This window comes from Schistocerca cancellata, chromosome 10 (genome assembly GCF_023864275.1).
Source record: "Schistocerca cancellata isolate TAMUIC-IGC-003103 chromosome 10, iqSchCanc2.1, whole genome shotgun sequence".
Classification (NCBI taxonomy): domain Eukaryota; kingdom Metazoa; phylum Arthropoda; class Insecta; order Orthoptera; family Acrididae; genus Schistocerca; species Schistocerca cancellata.
In genome coordinates, this window is record NC_064635.1 from 19,280,812 (window position 1) to 19,298,280 (window position 17,469).

The 17,469-nt window shown below is 45.5% G+C and overlaps 1 non-coding gene across 1 annotated transcript; it reads left to right on the top strand.

Annotated features, from left to right (window-relative positions):
- Positions 1-16,453: 16,453 nt before the first annotated feature.
- Positions 16,454-16,528, top strand: Trnat-ugu (transfer RNA threonine (anticodon UGU)). The gene has a single exon. It is a non-coding gene; the product is annotated as a tRNA-Thr (tRNA).
- Positions 16,529-17,469: the final 941 nt, after the last annotated feature.

Genomic DNA, 17,469 nt, shown 5'->3' on the forward strand with positions numbered 1-17,469 from the left:
TGGTTTGTTTTGAACATTTCTTGACTGTCGGCACAAGACGCTCTTCCGAACGATTCTAGAGTCATGTTCCAGTGTTTGGAGTCCCATTCACGTAGGTAGGACAGCAGAAACCGAACGAACTCACAGCTGCCCTGCTAGGGTCCTAACAGGTCTGCATAGCCCTTACCAAAGTGTAACAAAAGTGCTCCGAGAATATTTTGCGTTAGGTTGTCTGTGACCGCCGTTACGAATAACGAGTGAAAATACAAACTGTAGTAACCGCTCCCAATTTTTCTTCTTTTTCACTTGGGACAACTAAGAAACACGAGTCAGTTCCAGTTCCTAGTTCTCTTCTTTTCTTTAGCACCCTTTGATTTTTTCACTATATTTTTTTCTTCCTGTCTTCTGACCACTTCATACTTTGGAGTTCTTCTACCCTGGAATCCTTCAATATTTTTACCCTAAACACTTCTGTGTTACTTGTTTCTTGAGTTTCTATATTTTTTCTAAATCCCTTTTTACTTCGTTGATCGAACATGTTTTTTACTTATTATGAGGGCTGTACAATAAAGAATGATCATATTATTTTATGGTCATAATTTCTCGCGCTACAATTTAATCTTACGATTATCTGTTAGCTTAATGTGCAACAAACAAACCGTAGTAGTTTTATGGTTGGGACTCCTGGTTCCCACCTGTGAGAGGCAGGCAAGGCAGACATATTCAGTATCGCCTACCGGTGCAATGGAGATAACACGCGTGGAACAATATGCAGCTTTGGAGTTCTACTTTCGTCTCACCAAATCTTCAGCTGTGGTCTATACAGTGTTACAGGAAGCCTGTGGAGAGTCTGTTCTTCCCTACAGCGCAACTCGAAGGTCTTTTAATATGTTTGAAGAGCGGAGACAATCAATTTCAAAGGAAGGTGCGCCCGGTACTCCAGTTACTGCTCTTACGGAAGATAACATCGACACCGCTGCCGTCATTGTGAGAGAGGACCGACGAATTACGTTAAGATTACTTTCTGAAATACTGACCATTTCATTGGGTGCCACCCACACGCTGGTGACAGAAAAATTACACATGACACGTGTTTGTGCGAGGTGGGTCCCAAGACTGTTGATTCCCGAACGAAAGGACATTCGCGTGCAAGTCTGCACGAAGCACGAATTCGTGCTCGAACCCTTCACCTTTCAGAGTCTGGAGCGACTGAAACCCGTCTGTGATGACTTTTGTTCCAGTATGGAATGATTTATGAGACCCACTAGAGTCACCTTGTCTCGGGACGATACCCTCACAGCGAAACACTTGCGAGACTCCATTTCTAGCCCATCAAAAACCCAAATATAATTTACTTCACTTTTAGAAGATCGTCCTCTCTGATTCCTTCGTCTAGCTATATGAGATTCGTCTACTTCTACTATTTTACTCGGTCCACCAGTTGGCACACTGTCATTTCTCACTATCACGTAGCACACTTCTCGGCAAAACCCGAAGTAGTCACACACGGTATTTGCCGATAACTCAGTTTCTGATGTTGTGGCTTGCAACGTGTAATCTCGAATCCAGCACGACACAAGAATTACGCTCGTCTGAATCGATAATTTGGAGGACTCGAACCACGTATTTTTCCTGAGGCCGGTTCGCTTTCTTCAAAGTCCGCAATGAAATTGCAACGAAATCTCAGTGTCCACACTCCTCTTACGCAGTTTCGCAGACTTCGCAAATGGTTCAAATGGCTCTGAGCACTATGCGACTTAACTTCTGAGGTCATCAGTCCCCCAGAACTCAGAACTACTTAAACCTAACTAACCTAAGGACATCACAAACATCCATGCCCGAGGCAGGATTCGAACCTGCGACCGTAGCGGTCGCGCGGTTCCTGACTGTAGGGCCTAGAACCGCTCGGCCACGCCGGCCGGCCATAGACTTCGCAGCACCACAGTCAACACAGTCCCTCCTTTCCGGCAAATGGTCAAACATTTGTCTATGCTGGAAGTGCGTGGAATTAGAGTTTTCCGTGTGACGCAATCCGCAGAAGAAACGTGAGAACCAGCACACATTACACTCGCTATCAAGAAAAACCGTGTCGACTTCGCAATGGAATCACAAACAGTTTCGGTGGGAATGTAATGTACACCAAATGAAGAAACAGCGCAAAACTGATAAAAATGACGATCACAAATAATTTATCATAACGCGCGTGACGAGACTTTGAAACTTCCCCTTAGAACAAATTATACAAGACTGTGCTTCAACTGACACACAATATTTTTAGCGCAACGCAATCTGACTTTCAATACTCCCTACAAAAGAATGGCCCTGACAAACATTAACCTATACCTGTCACAAATCACTTACCTCACAAAAATCTTCATTACTCGAACTACTGCAATACAGCGAGCGCCACTACTGCCAGCTAAATAAAAGATTCAAACTACGGAAGGCACTAACTACTGATAGGGATAGTTAGCAAATGAAAGATGTTAATAGAGAACAAACAATGTATTTACCTTAATAGTCATAATATATATAGCAGTTCATGACAAATTACAAAACTCCGCCATCTCTCACCCCACATCCACCACTGCTGGCGGCTCACCTCCAACTGCGCAACGCTACCCGCTGTTCACATCCAGCTGCCGCTGCCCAACACTACAATGGCAGACAACAATGCAAACTAGCCACAGACTGCACACAGCACAGCCAGTGATTTTCATATAGAGCGCTATGTAACGTTGCCAATAAGAAAACATGAACAGCCTACTTACATCTTCCATAATCGATTTACTATCGCACGTTCGATATGTATCGTTTGTGGTTGGGTGGTGGTTAGTGTTTAACGTCCCGTCGACAACGAGGTCATTAGAGACGGAGCGCAAGCTCGGGTTAGGGGAGGACTGGGAAGGAAATCGGCCGTGGCCTTTCAAAGGAACCATCCCGGCATTTCCCTGAAACGATTTAGGGAAATCACGGAAAACCTAAATCAGAGTGGCCGGAGACGGGATTGAACAGTCGTCCTCCCGAATGCGAGTCCAGTGTGCTAACCACTGCGCCACCTCGCTCGGTGTGTATCGTTTGGAGTCCTCCGACTTAGATAGGCAATCATTCTTGGAAATTACCGACCTCTCAGTCCAGTATGCGTGCACGCACCGTATACACAAGTTTATGAGCGTTGAGCAGTTCGCCGAACTCGACAACCGCAACGTCGACGTTCGGGAGCACGCTCCGTGTGACGGCTGGCTAGCCACGTGGGAGATCAGCTGTGAGCGAACGCGCGGGGAATGTCGGTCAGGGCCCCCGGCCTCCGGCGGCGGCGGCTGTCATCGCGGGGTAATTTTAGCGCCGCCGTCGTAATCTGACGCACCGTCAGCGGAAAACGCCCGGCGGGCCAGCCGGCGATGCGTTGCGGCGCGGCGGACCCCAGTCGGCCCGCGGCTATCGGCAGCCGCAGTGCAGCAGCAGTGCAGTCGGCGACCGGCGAGGGATCACTGGGAGCAGGTAGCGCGCCCGCCCGGCCTCGGCCCTCTCTCCACTACTAGGGCAAAGCCGTCGGCTGCTGAACGCTCAGGAACGATGCGACTTGTGCACACGGTACGTGGGCCCCGACGTGGTATACGCGATCGCAACGCACTCCAGCGGCAGTTGAGGGATGTTGCTAGTTCGTAAATCACACTGCTACTCAACGGGCGCGCCTAAAATTCCCACGTTAGCTCTATTAAAACGCACATTTCCTCCCTCGTCCACGAAAAGGAAAGTACCAGCTCCAATCAATAAGGACACAGGCTTATAGAAGTTCCATTACAAACAGTGCGGTACAAATTTGGAATACTTCTCCGCATAAGGTAAACATTATTTCATCATTCCCAGATTTTAGTAAAATCCCAAGATCAGTCTTACTTGATCACCGTTCCTACCCAGTAGCAGACAGAATCTTTGCAACATGTGAATTACGAAGCGTAAAAGAAAAACGAGCAAAATATCTTTATACAAATAGCGCAAGCTGTCCTGTAATTAAGCCAATCGAACAAAGTCACTCCTCAAAAAAAAGGTGAACTTATATTTACATAACATCAAATATTATAGCATATACTTATATTAATAATAAAGTATCAGAACTAAATAAAAACGCGAATGTTAGGAAAAAAATTTTTGCAAGTATTGGGTCGCGAACCACTACCCCTACAAAGGCTAGTTACCAGACAGAGACGCTACTCATTACGATAAACCAGTAACACGTAACGCATTTTAAAAATATTGTTTTACCCCTTCCTAAAAACGTTACTCGTAGATAATTATGTTATTAACTGAAATTTAATTGTAACAAATTGCACGAAGAACCATGCATTTTGGGTGGATCTACAGTGTGTCGCTGCCTTCAAATAGCCTACTCTCATAATACGCTCGTTACAATAATCCTTTTGCCATGAATATAATGTTTCTCATTAATTTATTGGAACGAATCACACAACTAACAAAGGGTTTTCCAGTGATTCTCACTTTGCTGGTGGTCAGAAGCGGCATATATACATATAGGCTTGAAATGGATGCTAATATGGCGCCTCACAACTCTATACTGAAGGGAGACGGCGTACGTGTGACGTAGGTGGCGTTCTGCCATCTCATTGGTCAACGCTCAGACGCACGCTCAGAATATCTGACATGCGAAATATTGCTCTGCACGTTCGGAGAGACTCCCGAGCGTGCTGTTCCACGCTATGACGTCAGAAACTCGGCACGCTCAACGCTCAACGTTCGGTTGCACGGTCCGTGTGCCGACGGCTTAACGCTCGTCTCACAACACTCCCTGTAAACGTTTTGTCTGTTTGACTTCACACGGGGCCAACGAGATATTCGGGCCCTGCAACGAACTAGTGCCGCCTTGCCGCAGGGGATACGCCGGTTCCCGTGAGATCACCGAAGTTAAGCGCTGTCGGGCGTGACCGGCACTCGGATGGGTGACCATCCGGGCCGCCATGCGCTGTTGCCATTTTTCGGGGTGCACTCAGCCTCGTGACCCCACGCCCCTCCTATCCGCATCCTCCTCTGAGGACGACACGGCGGTCGGATGGTCCCGGTAGGCCACTCGTGGCCTGGAGACGGACTGAGTAACGAACTAGCGACATCGCGCTACGCTCCGCCGGCCGTTGTGGCCGAGCGGTTCTAGGTGCTTCAGTCCGGAACTGCGCTGCTGCTACGGCCGCAGGTTCGAATCCTGCCTCGGGCGCGGATATGTCTGATGTCCTTAGGTCAGATAGATTTAAGTAGTTTTAAGTCTGGGGATTGACCTCAGATGTTAAGTTCCGTAGTACTTAGAGCCATTTGAACCATTTCTTGCACTACGCTCCGTTCATCGTAAGAATAAACCAGATGTAAACAAACACAAACGCGCCGATTGGTCAGAAGCCGTAGCACACGTACGCTGGTGTTGTTACGCTCTTAGAAGTAGGTCCCACTTGTGTATTACATACACTACTGGCCACTGAAATTGCTACACCACGAAGATGACGTGCTACAGACGCGAAATTTAACCGACAGGAAGAAGATGCTGTGATATGCAAATGATTACCTTTCCAGAGCATTCACACAAGGTTGGCGCCCGTGGCGACACCTACAACGTGCTGATATGAGGAAAGTTTCCAACCGATTCCTCATACACAAACAGGAGTTGACCGGCGTTGCCTGGTGAAACGTGATGCCTCGTGTAACGAGTAGAAATGCGTACCATCACGTTTCCGACTTTGATAAAGGTGGGATTGTACCCTGTCGCGACCGTGGTTTGTCGTATCGCGACATTGCTACTCGCGTTGTTCGAGATCCAATGACTGTTAGCAGAATATGGAATCGGTGGGTTCAGGAGTGTAATACGGAACGCCGTGATGGATCCCAACGACCTCGTATCAGTCGAGATGACAGGCATCTTACCCGTATGGCTGTAACGGATCGTGCAGCCATGTCTCGATCACTGAGTCAACAGATGGGGGCGTTTGCAAGACAACAACCATCTGCACGAACAGTTCGACGACGTTTGCAGCAGCATGGACTATCAGCTCGGAGACCGTGGCTGCGGTTACCCTTGACGCTGCATCACAGACAGGAGCGTCTTCGATGGTGTACTGAACGACGAACCTGGGTGCACGAATAGCAAAACGTCATTTTTCGGATGAATCCAGGTTCTGTTTACAGCATCATGATGGTCGCATCCGTGTTTGGTGACATCGCAGAGAACGTCATTGGAAGAGTGTATTCGTCTTCGCCATACTGGCGTATCACCCGGCGTGATGGTATGGGGTGCCATTGGTTACACGTCTCGGTCACCTCTTGTTCGCATTGACGGCACTTTGAACAGTGGACGTTACATTTCAGATGTGTTACGACCCGTGGCTGTACCCTTCATTCGATCCCTGCGAAACCGTACATTTCAGCAGGATAATGCATGACCGCATGTTGCAGGTCCTGTACGGGCCTTTCTGGATACAGAAAATGTTCGATTGCTGCCCTGGCCAGCACACTCTCCAGATCTCTCACCAACTGAAAACGTCTGGTCGATGGTGGCCGAGCAACTGCCTCGTCACAATACGCGAGTCACTACTCTTGAGGAACTGTGCTATCGTGTTGAAGCTGCATGGGCAGCTGTACCTGTACACGCCATCCAAGCTGTTTGATTCATTGCCCAGGCGTATCAAAGCCGTTATTACGGCCAGAGGTGGTTGTTCTGGGTACTGATTTCTCAGGATCTATGCACCCAAAATGCGTGAAAATGTAATCACATGTCAGTTCTAGTATAATATATTTGTCCAATGAATACCCGTTTATCATCTATAGTTCTTCTTGCTGTAGCAATTGTAATGGCCAGTTGTGTATTACTAAGTTATATTAAATGAAACTTTAAGGTCTTCAAATTATTAACAGCCATCAACGTTTGTCTCAATCACCCTTTAACAATGTAGTTTTCATATCAAACGTCGTGTATAGTCATAGCCTCTGCACTGTTGAGCTCCGATTGTCGAGCTGTTCGTGCGTAGTATCAAAATAGCTGAGGCTCCTACCTGTTCCGTAGTTTAATGCGATTCTGTCTGTTTTAATTATACGGGTGTCGACCGTCTGGTTTAAACTTTCTTTGCCTGTTACGTTTAATTGGACTGGAAAACCATTGGGACTGAACTTAACATGTACATGGATGGACGTGAGATATGGGAGGTTGCTATAAATTTTTCATCTGTGATTATTACTTTACGTATGAAATATTCTGTTGGAGATTAATAAAAATGAATTTCTTTGAATATTCCAAAATAATGATTCAAGTTTTACTTTTATGCAAGTACTAAAGCTGTTTGTTCAAGAATGAAAATATTATTGTCCATCGAACTTAAAAGCAAACATTTTCACGTTGCAGTGGATTTTTGTTTTACTGGATATACCTCGACAAGCTTTGAAGCATAAGACTATCTTTACTATATGAAAATGTCTTCTTTTTTATTATAGTGCTCAGCTTTCATGAAAATTATCCACTTTTAAATACACTTTACGACATGCTCAGAATTTATCACTTGTTTGAATGAAAATTTACAAAAACTGCAGCTTGTATCCACCTGTGAATGCACAAGATAAAATCTACTATGTCTTTTTATTCTGCGTCTGAAATGCTGTGAAAAGAAACACTCTTTATTTTCCTTCACCTTTACCTGTACCCTTTTTAGAATGTGGTCGTTATTGCGATCGTATATTTAAATCTGCCGCTGCTGGAGACTGCTCGCTCGCGGCGCAGCTCCGCACCGCCCGCGATACCCAATAAAATGCTGATATTTCTTAAATAAAGTGGGTAATGTCCGCTGCGAACTTTGCAGTAATTGTGACAAACGGATTTTACTAGATAAATATGTTTTAACAGAAACAATTGAAATCTTTACACACCTTTTACAATCCCAGCTACAAATGGCGTCGATCATCAGCTTATGACAAATGAAGACTACCTAAGAGCCTAATGCAAAGTCAAGGGTTCCTCTCCCATTCAGTCCGTGCAGAAGACAATCGATTCTATTACAATATATTGCCTATTTATATCTTAACTAATTGTTGTACAGTCTTTGTCATTTTTAATTACATATTGTTTCTTCTGCGGTGGTTTTCACATCCTCCGCCCCAGATAGTATTTCACACTCGTTGAATAATCGTTTATAATAACAAAATTCATAATTGTCTTTTTCCTCACAAAATTAAGTGTCCTTTTGAAAGTCAATTAATAGAAATACATATAAATGATTTGTTACAGTGAGCATTACACATCGAAATGTTCTTTCAACTTTCACTTTGGATGCGCGCTGCCAGAGAACGTTACAGTATTCAAACACGCCTGTGGAACTCTGTTAAAAAGTGCTGAGAAGTAGGTTGTTCGTAATGTTTTTCATAAAATTACAGAGATAGTCGGCTTTGAAGTTTTCCGTGGGACTGTATCAGATTCAGCTGACGCAAATATATACAAGTCACGTAGCGGAATGACCGGCCGTTGTGACCGAGCGGTTCTAGGCGCTTCAGTCCGAAATCACGCGGCTGCTGCGGTCGCAGGTTCGAATCCTGCCTCGGGCATGGATGTGTGTGGTGTCCTTAGGGTAGTTAGGTTTAAGTAGTTCTAAGTCTAGGGGAGTGATGACCTCACATGTTAAGTCTCGTGGTGCTAAGAGCCATTTGAACCATGTTTGAACGTAGCGGAATCGGTGGCGTAATTGACTGAAATTCCATTAGAGTTCATTGGTTGCTGGTTGAAATCTCGTCTTAGTCATTGTTTTTTCTCGCTCAACTTGAAATACCTACATCTCGTAATTGTAAAATTCATCATCATTTTTTTGTGAATAATGCACATCGTATTGTTTCTAATTACATATTCCACGCGAAATTCCTGTTTTCATTTCAAATATAAATTATTAATTATCGATATTTTATTAAAGACTGTTGACAAAAGTTGCTTAAATTAAGGAAACATAACAAATTATTTTTTAAGGCAAAAAAGAAAGACCAAATACTCTTTATTAGGACCAAATCCATTGTTTTATACCACAGACGTAGGTAAGTGTCGTAGAAACACGGAAAACAACCATTTTCACAGCATGGAGCACACCATACAAATGCTGTATTTTTACGCCGGCCGCGGTGGTCTAGCGGTTCTAGGCGCTCAGTCCGGAGCCGCGCGGCTGCTGCGGTCGCAGGTTCGAATCCTGCCTCGGGTATGGATGTGTGTGATGTCCTTAGGTTAGTTAGGTTTAAGTAGTTCTAAGTTCTAGGCGACTGATGACCATAGATTTTAAGTCCCATAGTGCTCAGAGCCATTTTTTTTTTTTTGCATTTTTACATTTGCCACTGTACCATTACAATATGAACCCAACAGAACTAATGTGCGACCAAGTTACGGGACTTAGCACGAGAAATAGCACGACTGTTAAGCTGCCAGACGTAATGGAACTAACGCACACAGCTTTTCCACATGTCTCTGCCGAACAGTCGCGGGATATAGAACGGCACGTCTTGAAAGAAGAGGGAGAAAAGGCGGCATCTGGGTGGCTTCGTGGATTCTGTTGTTGATCGACTCGTTATCAACGTAGCAGATGGCAGTTCCAGAGCTGAAATGTACTTCTCGGATTCGGATATGGAAGCCTTTGAACAATTTATACATGACTGTGCTTAAACTGACACACAATATTTTTTTAGCGCAACGCAATCTGACTTTCAAAAATCCCTTCAAAAGAATGGCCCTGACTAACATTAACCTATACCTTTTACAAATCACTTACCTCACAAAAATCTTCGTTACTCGAACTACTGCAATACAGCGAGCGCCACTACTGCCAGCTAAATAAAAGATTCAAACTACGGAAGGCACTAACTACTGATAAGCATAGTTAGCAAAATGAAAGATTTTAATAGAGAACAAACAATGTATTTACCTTAATAGTGTTGAAAAACCATAATATACATAGCAGTTCATAATATCCAGTATAACAAATTTCAAAACTCCGCCATCTCTCTCCCCACATCCTCCACTGCTGGCGGCTCACCTCCAACTGCGCAACGCTACGCGCTGTTCACATCCAGCTGCCCAACACTACAATGGCAGACAACAATGCAAACGAGCCACAGATTGCACACAGCACAGCCAGTGATTTTCATACAGAGCGCTATGTAACGTTGCCAATAAGAAAACATAAACAGCCTACTTACAAAGGAGCTAAGAGATTACCAGACGACTGGCGGTAATTAATACCTTCAGTGGCTTCAGCATTCAACAGCATAGTGAAATCTCTGTACTATGCTTTTGCATCGCACACAGCTCACTCAAAGAAATTACCCCGTGTTTACGTTAGAAATTTTCATCACTCTTCTTTGTAATTAGAATACTATGTGAGGTGAGAACGAGAGAATCGAAGCTATATAGTTTCTTTGCTCGTCTCTTTCTACTTCTGAACTGCAACTGCTGACGTCATTACAGGTTAGTTGGATCGCTGGCTGGGCAGTGATGTCTCAAGTTTACTGCGTCGGTAAAGGTGTCGTCCCGCACTATCGCTCAATCTGTGTGCATGTAACGCAGCATAGAACGTGTCCTTACGATCGTACTTCACTGTACTGGTCACAGCTTGGCTGCCGCTCCACGTGAAACGAAATCCAATGAGATTCAAGCTAACGCGGAAGAATGCATGGCATAATGCTTACATCAGGTTTATTCTTATGATGAACAAAGTATAGTCGGTTTCCCCTTAAGGTCTTAATTATGTCCTGTGCTATCGAGGACATGCATGCACTTAAAACACGCAATCAAGACTAACTAAACTCGTCTGAAATATACTCATGGTCATAAATTAAGGATAATGCTGATACATCGTGAAACAACACTCTGGTGCGCGGTTTGCGGGTTTAAATAACCTCGGGGTGCGACCATGCGCTCTCTGTTATGCCAATCCTGCCTGGATATCTGCCCCCCCCCCAAATTCTATAAATCCCTCCAGATCCTTGAGCGTCATGCCCTCCGCCTCGCCTTCCGTATCTGCCTCCCGTCCCCCACGCGGATCCTCTATGATCTCATTCCTTTCCCCCATCTGCTCCTATTCCTCGAACATATCCGCATCCTCTACACCTCCCGCCGTCTTGAACCCCCTCACCCCCTGGTTGCTCCTCTCCTCTCCCATCCCCGCCCCCTGCCACGTCTTCACCGTTGTGTCCCCCCTACCCTCCATTTCTACACCCTACATCTCCTTTCCCAAGATGGCTTCCATCAACTCCCCCTCCCGGACGATGCCCTCTCTCCATCCATTTATCCTTCCTATCAACTCTGATCCTCATCAACTCTGATCCTCACTCCCCCTCCTTTCCTCTGTCCTTTCCCTGGGCTCCCTCCCCCCCCCTTCCGTCCTGTTTTCTCACCACTAAACCTCTCCCTACCTCCCTTCTCCCCCCCCCAAGTCCTTTTGTATTCCCCTCCTCTGCCTACCCCACTCCCTGTCGCGTCTGCCCCCCACCCCTCTTATGGGTCCTCATCCTCCATCAGCTCCTTTCCCGGTTCCCCCCTTCGCTTTTACTCTCCTTTCCCCCCTTTTTTGTTTTCCCATCTTCTGTCCAGTTTCCCCCCACCTGCTCTCGACTGTGGTACGTCACATTTGCCAGCTTTTTAGTGCAGTGTTCCAGTGACTATTCAGTGTTGTTTGTCTTTCTCGTGTTGCGAACAGAAACCATGCTGTCGCTAGGTGTGAATTTTATGTCTTTTGCGAACAGAATCCAGACTGTCGCCGTGTTTTTTAATTGTCTGTCTATTGTTATCCCTGTCTGCTTCGTATGTATTTTATTAGCATCATCATCCCTCTGTTCTTTGTTTTAAGTTCCACGATTTCTTTACGCCATGTAACTCTTTAAGTCTCCGATTTTATCGCCTGTTTTTTATTATTTATTCTCTTGCTCTTTCTCACACAAAGTCTGTAGGCTGAAGAGCGGCATACTAAGCTGCTGCCAGCCCGCCCCCCTCGGGGGGGAATTGAAATTCAATATAGAAAAAAAAAGACCATGCGGTGCATTTAGCCTGCGGTCGTCACACGGTGGCGCCGGTAGCAGTCCACATACGCAGAGGTGTGTTGGTGCACGTCAGAGTACGGAGCAGCGAGTAAGTGTGCAGACGTTTTCAGACGTGCTAATGGTGACTGTGTGTTGAAAATGGCTCAAAGAACACATACTGATGACGTTATGAGGGGTAGAATACTAGAGCGACTGGAGGCTGGTCAAACACAGCACGGGCCCTCCGTGTGCCACAAAGTGTAATCTCAAGATTATATCAACGATTCCAGAAGACACGAAACGTGTCCAGGCCCTACAGTACGGGACATCTGCAGTGTACAGCACCACAAGAAGACGGATATCTCACCATCAGTGCCCGCAGACGGCCACGGAATACTGCAGGTAGTCTTGCTCAGGACCTAACCGCAGCCACTCGAACAGTTGTCTCCACACACACTCTACAACATTCGACGTTATTTACATTCCGTCTGATCTGAGAACGAAGGATGAAATAAATATTTAGGGATATAGTGGAAAAAATGGTCAATAGATAGCAGTGCAATAAAGCGGCTGGGGTGGATGAAATTAAGTCGGAACTCATCAAATACAGTGGAATGTCAGGTCTTAAATGGCTACACAGGATAATTGAAATGGCCTGGGAGTCGGGACAGGTTCCATCAGACTGGACAAAAGCAGTAATCACACCAATCTTTAAACATGGAAACATAAAAGATTGTAACAACTACAGAGGTATCTCTTTAACCAGCGTTGTGGGTAAAATCTTCTCAGGTATTGTTGAAAGGAAAGTGCGAGTATTAGTTGAGGACCAATTGGATGAAAATCAATGTGGGTTTAGGCCTCTTAGAGGTTGTCAGGACCAGATCTTTAGCTTACGGCAAATAATGGAGAAGTGTTATGAGTGGAACAGGGAATTGTATCTATGCTTTATAGATCTAGAAAAGGCATATGACCGGGTTCCTAGGAGGAAGTTATTGTCTGTTCTACAAGATTATGGAATAGGAGGCAAACTTTGCAAGCAATTAAAGGTCTTTACACGGATAGTCAGGCAGCAGTTAGAGTTGACAGTAAATTGAGTTCATGGTTCAGAGTAGTTTCAGGGTTAAGACAAGGCTGCAACCTATCTCCACTGTTGTTCATATTATTTATGGATCATATGTTGAAAACAATAGACTGGCTGGGTGAGATTAAGATATGTGAACACAAAATAAGCAATCTTGCATATGCGGATGACTTAGTTGTGATGGCAGATTCGATTGAAAGTTTGCAAAGTAATATTTCAGAGCTAGATCAGAAATGTAAGTACTATGGTATGAAAATTAGCATCTCCAAAACGAAAGTAATGTCAGTGGGAAAGAAATATAAACGGATTGAGTGCCAAATAGGAGGAACAAAGTTAGAACAGGTGGACGGTTTCAAGTACTTAGGATGCATATTCTCACAGGATGGCAACATAGTGAAAGAACTGGAAGCGAGGTGTAGCAAAGCTAATGCAGTGAGCGCTCAGCTGCGATCTACTCTCTTCTGCAAGAAGGAAGTCAGTACCAAGACTAAGTTATCTGTGCACCGTTCAATCTTTCGAACAACTTTGTTGTATGGGAGCGAAAGCTGGGTGGATTCAGGTTACCTTATCAACAAGGTAGAGGTTACGGATATGAAAGTAGCTAGGATGATTGCAGGTACTAGTAGATGGGAACAATGGCAGGAGGGTGTCCACAATGAGGAAATCAAAGAAAAACTGGGAATGAACTCTGTAGATGTAGCAGTCAGGGCGAACAGGCTTAGATGGTGGGGTCATGTTACACGCATGGGAGAAGCAAGGTTACCCAAGAGACTCATGGATTCAGCAGTAGAGGGTAGGAGGAGTCGGGGCAGACCGAGGAGAAGGTACCTGGATTCGGTTAAGAATGATTTTGGAGTAATAGGTTTAACATCAGAAGAGGCACCAATGTTAGCACTGAATAGGGGATCATGGAGGAACTGTATAAGGGGGGGGGGGGGCTATGCTCCAGACTGAATGCTGAAAGGCATAATCAGTCTTAAATGATGATGATGATGATGATGATATAGTAACTGTTTTCGAAAGAACGAATACCATTGATGACCGTGTGGCTTCTCTAGAATAAATGATAATTAATTGAAACCCTCAGATGACGATAGGTGTTGTTGAGATAACTCGATGGGGACAGCTGAAAATGTGTTCCCCGACCGGGACTCGAACCCGGGAGCTCCTGCTTACAGGGCAGACGCTCTATAGATTTTCTTTTTTTTTTCATTTTGTTCGTTATTGTTCGTTGCGTTTGTTCTGGGCGGACGTCACAAGACATCCGTTCAAGTTGATCGTTGATTCCTTTACTCAGTTTTTTTTACTACAGACGGCGAGCAGCCCTCTGACGGAACACGCTCAGCTTCCGTGCCGGCAGTAACGTCATATAGTTCACATTCCATTACGCTAACGTCTGCGCTACACATTCAATGTGCCCACCTGAGCCACCGAGGACACAGATGAATAGCGCGACTGCAGGGACTTATCCCTTGCACGCTTCCCGTCAGACCCACCGCAGCTGAGGGTTTCGATTAATTATCATTCATTCTAGAGAAGCTGCACGGTCACGAGTGCTATCTGTTCTTTCGAGAACAGTTACTATCTTCATATACAGGGTGTTTCAAAAATGACCGGTATATTTGAAACGGCAATACAAACTAAACGAGCAGCGATAGAAATACACCGTTTGCTGCAATATGCTTGGGACAACAGTACATTTTCAGTCAGACAAACTTTCGAAATTACAGTAGTTACAATTGTCAACAACAGATGGCGCTGCGGTCTGGGAAACTCTATAGTACGATAATTTCCATATATCCACCATGCGTAGCAATAAGATGGCGTAGTCTCTGAATGAAATTACCCGAAACCTTTGACAACGTGTCTGGCGGAATGGCTTCACATGCAGATGAGATGTACTGCTTCAGCTGTTCAATTGTTTCTGGATTCTGGCGGTACACCTGGCCTTTCACGTGTCCCCACAGAAAGAAGTCACAGGGGTTCATGTCTGGCGAATAGGGAGGCCAATCCACGCCGCCTCCTGTATCTTTCGGATAGCCCAAAGCAATACCACGATCATCGAAATATTCATTCAGGAAATTAAAGACGTCGGCCGTGCGATGTGGCCGGGCACCATCTTGCATAAACCACGAGGTGTTCGCAGTGTCGTCTAAGGCAGTTTGTACCGCCACAAATTCACGAAGAATGTCCAGATAGCGAGATGCAGTAATCGTTTCGGATCTGAAAAATGGGCCAATGATTCCTTTGGAAGAAATGGCGGCCCAGACCAGTACTTTTTGAGGATGCAGGGACGATGGGACTGCAACATGGGGCTTTTCGGTTCCCCATATGCGCCAGTTCTGTTTATTGACGAAGCCGTCCAGGTAAAAATAAGCTTCGTCAGTAAACCAAATGCTGCCCACATGCATATCGCCGTCATCAATCCTGTGCACTATATCATTAGCGAATGTCTCTCGTGCAGCAATGGTAGCGGCGCTGAGGGGTTGCCGCGTTTGAATTTTGTATGGATAGAGCTGTAAACTCTGGCGCACGAGACGATACGTGGACGTTGGCGTCATTTGGACCGCAGCTGCAACACGGCGAACGGAAACCCGAGGCCGCTGTCGGATCACCTGCTGCACTAGCTGCGCGTTGCCATCTGTGGTTGCCGTATGCGGTCGCCCTACCTTTCCAGCACGTTCATCCGTCATGTTCCCAGTCCGTTGAAATTTTTCAAACAGATCCTTTATTGTATCGCTTTTCGGTCCTTTGGTTACATTAAACCTCCGTTGAAAACTTCGTCTTGTTGCAACAACACTGTGTTCTAGGCGGTGGAATTCCAACACCAGAAAAATCCTCTGTTCTAAGGAATAAACCATGTTGTCCACAGCACACGTCCACGTTGTGAACAGCACACGCTTACAGCAGAAAGACGACGTACAGAATGGCGCACCCACAGACTGCGTTGTCTTCTATATCTTTCACATCACTTGCAGCGCCATCTGTTGTTGGCAATTGTAACTACTGTAATTTTGAAAGTTTGTCCGCCTGAAAATGTACTGTTGTCCCAAGCATATTGCAACAAACGGTGTATTTCTATCGCTGCTCGTTTAGTTTTTATTGCCGTTTCAAATATACCGGTCATTTTTGAAACACCCTGTATATAGTTAAAGGCGACCCAGCCATTGATCTTCGTCTGTGCGAATACGCACAAGTTGCCTGAACTCTTATGGGGATCGTCACCTTAGTGTGCGCGAGTAATGAGTGGATGGGCAAATATCTATTAGGTACATTACGTGTGTAGATTGTGGACAGTTGGGAATGTGGGTCTCACGGGAAGCGTGCAAGCGATACGTCCCTGCGGTCGCGCTATTCGTCTGTGTCCTCGGTGGCTCAGATGGATAGAGCGTCTGCCATGTAAGCAGGAGATTCCGGGTTCGAGTCCCGGTCGGGACACACATTTTCAGCTGTCCCCATCGAGGTATATCAACAATACCTGTAGGCAGCTGAGGGTTTCAGTTAACTATCATTTATAAATATTTAGCGATTTCCGACTCCGTGGTTAGGCAGGACCACAAGAGGACAACTTAAACTGCAGCGAGTGAACCGAGGAGCAACAACATTCGTATTCTTCCTTGTCACAAACTCGATAGCCGATCATGCGGTCGTCGATATTCAGTGTTGTGAAACGAGTCTTACCCTCCCTACTACAGTGCTACACAGCTGGCTTTTGAAACTGGAACACCACGTAACAAACGTTACATTCGCATCGACCGCGCTACGCGCATGGCTGTGGAACTGATCAGCATTTCAGCGCGATCATGCAAAGTACGTTGGTGTGATGCCATCTACACGGCGTGACATAAAAAAGGAGAAGCACCATGAAGACACGATCGAATGTCAGCGTAACTGCCTCTGCTTCGTCTGGTCTGTAAATGATTATAGCTGCAGTTCTCTGTAACAGGGAGAACGGCTACCAGACTGTACTGGCGTTGTTCGTGTTCATTGTTGTTGCGGCCTATGAAAATTTAAACACGACGTTTCACAATTCACCTTGCGCGCTCCTAGAGGTAGTAGAGTGGACATAGTAGATCAAGTTTTACACAGGAACCCATGTCCGAAAACATCATTCAACGACGCTGCAGAGCGTCAGAATTACAGGCGCCGACGCCTGTAAGTGTATATACTGTGTATAAAGGGCGGGTCCGTTATGATGTTACAAACTTTCTAGGGTGATGGAGAAGTTGTTGTTGTTGTTGTCTTCAGTCCTGAGACTGGTTTGATGCAGCTTTCCATGCTTCTCTATCCTATGCAAGATTCTTCATCTCCCAGTACCTACTGCAACCTACATCCTTCTCAATCTGCTTAGTGTATTCATCTCTTGGTCTCCCTCTACC